This window comes from Alosa pseudoharengus, unplaced genomic scaffold (assembly GCF_046254945.1).
Source record: "Alosa pseudoharengus isolate Yale_2024_CS ecotype anadromous, Long Island Sound unplaced genomic scaffold, YU_APseudo_1.1 YU_APseudo_1.1_scf_5, whole genome shotgun sequence".
NCBI classification, from domain to species: domain Eukaryota; kingdom Metazoa; phylum Chordata; class Actinopteri; order Clupeiformes; family Clupeidae; genus Alosa; species Alosa pseudoharengus.
In genome coordinates, this window is record NW_027468837.1 from 36,903,286 (window position 1) to 36,905,785 (window position 2,500).

The 2,500-nt window shown below is 50.0% G+C and overlaps 1 protein-coding gene across 1 annotated transcript in view; it reads right to left on the minus strand.

Annotated features, from left to right (window-relative positions):
• foxp4 (forkhead box P4) overlaps positions 1 to 2,500 on the minus strand; it is a gene marked incomplete in the record, with an annotated part of 124,307 nt that overhangs the window by 29,722 nt on the left and 92,085 nt on the right.

Genomic DNA, 2,500 nt, shown 5'->3' on the forward strand with positions numbered 1-2,500 from the left:
ATCAGGGTGTGTGTGTGTGTGTGTGTGTGTGTTCAGAAGGGTGTATGTGTGTGTCTCTCTCTCTGTGTGTGTGTGCAGAAGTGTGTGTGTGTGTCTCTCTCTGTGTGTGTGTGTGTCTCTCTCTGTGTGTGTGTGTGTGTGTGTGTGTGTGCAGAAGGGCAGGGGAATTCCGTGTTGTGCTCTCTGGCCCAAGGGCTTGCAGGAGCCCAGCGATTACTGATCTACACACACATCAGCCATGACATCAGCAGCAGGGGAGGAGGCAAGATGAGGAGACTGTCTGTGTGTGTGTGTGTGTGTGTGTGTGTGTGTGTGTGTGTGTGGTATATAAAATGATTCTGCCAAAGATTCCAAAGCCCGACGGTTGCAGCTGATAAAATGACATTTTGCTTGGAGTCACTCGGAACCCCAGAGTCCTCCAACCTCTTCATCATTTGTCTCTATCCCTCTCTCCCCCTATCCCTCATGGTTAGTCCCTCTCTCTCTCTCTCTCTCTCTCTCTTCCACTGTCATTAGAACAGACTTTCCACAGATTTGTCAAAATATATACAGCATTATGTGTGTGCCTGCTGACTTATGTCAGTGTGTGTATTTATGTGGTTATGCTGCGTGTGTGTGTGTGTGTGTGTGTGTGTACACACATGTGGTTGTATGGCTATGAGTGGGCCTGTGGTTGTGTGTGTATATGTGTGCGTGTGTGTGTGTGTGTGTGGCAGGGAGTCAGGGTGGAGCATGAGGAGTCTCTGTTTTGTTAAGATTGAAATGATCAGAGATGTCAGGAGTAATGGAGGAGAATGAGAGTCACCCAGAACAACAAGCAGCCCCACCAGCTCCTGGTGCAGAGGGAGAGAGAGAGAGAGAGAGAGAGAGAGAGAGAGAGAGAGATATGGAGAGAGGAAAAGAGGGAGGAGGGGGCAACTCCTGATGGACAGAGGGAGAAAGAGAGGGAAGAAAAAGAGAAAGAGACAAAAAAATAGCTCCTGATGAAGAGAGAGAGAGAGAGAGAGAGAGAGAGAGAGAGAGAGAGAGAGAGAGAGAGAGAGAGAGAGACAGAGAGAGAGAGAGAGGAGTGGAGTCTGGGCGGTGAGTTTTGGGCTTCAGGCCCAGAACGCCTGTTTGTTCTCGGTGGCGGAGGATAGAAGGAGGGAGGGAGAGAGGGAGAGAGGGAGGTAGAGAGGGAGGGAGGGAGTCTTTGGGTTTTGTTACGGTCACTCTGGAAGCTGTAAAGCTTGCGTGTCTAGTTACAGCGGACGGGGGGCTGGCCAGAGCGAGTCAGGATTCATTTCTGGAAAACACAACTGACAAAACAAGGGAAGTCGGAAAAATAACCAAAGTATACTTAGGGCGAAATTAAATGAACAAAAACTCCCATTTCCTGCGCTGGATCAGTCTGTCTGGCTCATGTTAGCATGCATATTGGCACACACACACCCCAACACCACACACAGACACTCTGTAACAACCAACAACCTCCCCATCCACCCATCCAGACACACACACACACACAGCCCCCCCCCCCACACACTCTCTGAACAACCCCCCCCCCCCCCCCCTCCAATCCACCCACCCAGACACATACACACACACACAAACTCTGAAACAACCCCCCTATCCACCCACCCAGACACACACACTCTGAAACAAGCCCCCTATCCATCCATCCACTCATCCACCCACACACACACACACACACACACACACACTCCCTAGCGCCTCTCAATCCTCTAAATTTTGCAGCACATTTTACCTATTATCCAAATGACTGGCTTCCACAAACCCAACAATCAGTTCTCTCTTTTATCTTTTTATGAGCTGATTAAGTTAACAGCATTCACATGTGGCAGCCTGGACATAGCCGGGTTTCAGTTCCAGGTGGCACACAGCCCGTGCTCACACACATGCAGCTAGCTAGCATTAGCCTTTAGCACTGATGATGCCCAGCCTGCGCGGACACAGATGTGGCTAGCTAGCATTAGCCGTTAACGCTTATCCCTAATGGAGCCCAGCCCGCACTCACACAGATGCAGCTAACTAACATTAGCTATTAGCGCTTAGCACTATTCATGCCTAGCCCACGTTCACAGCAAAGCAGCTATATAGCAATAGACGTTACCACTTAGCACTGATCATGCAGAGGCCACGATCACCCAGCCACAACTAGCTAGTGTTAGCCCTCAGCACTTTAGCCCATGCTAATACAGACACAACTAGCGTTATCATGACCGCAGAACATGCGTAGTCTGCAGGAGCTAAAGTGTGAGAAAGCTAGCGTTAGCATTAGTGCTTGACACCTAACCTGCAGTTAAAGGAGCAACTATAAGCAGCAGCCTGCCAGGGCATCTGCAGTCACTGCTGGGAGGATGGTTGCGTGCATGGCCAAGTGTGTGTGTGTGTGTGTGTGCCATCTGGTTGAGGGCTGCGTCTACGTTAATTTAGCATGCTGCATTTCCTCGATAACCTTCCTCAGGCACTTTTTCTCTTCGAGGGCCGTTTATAACAG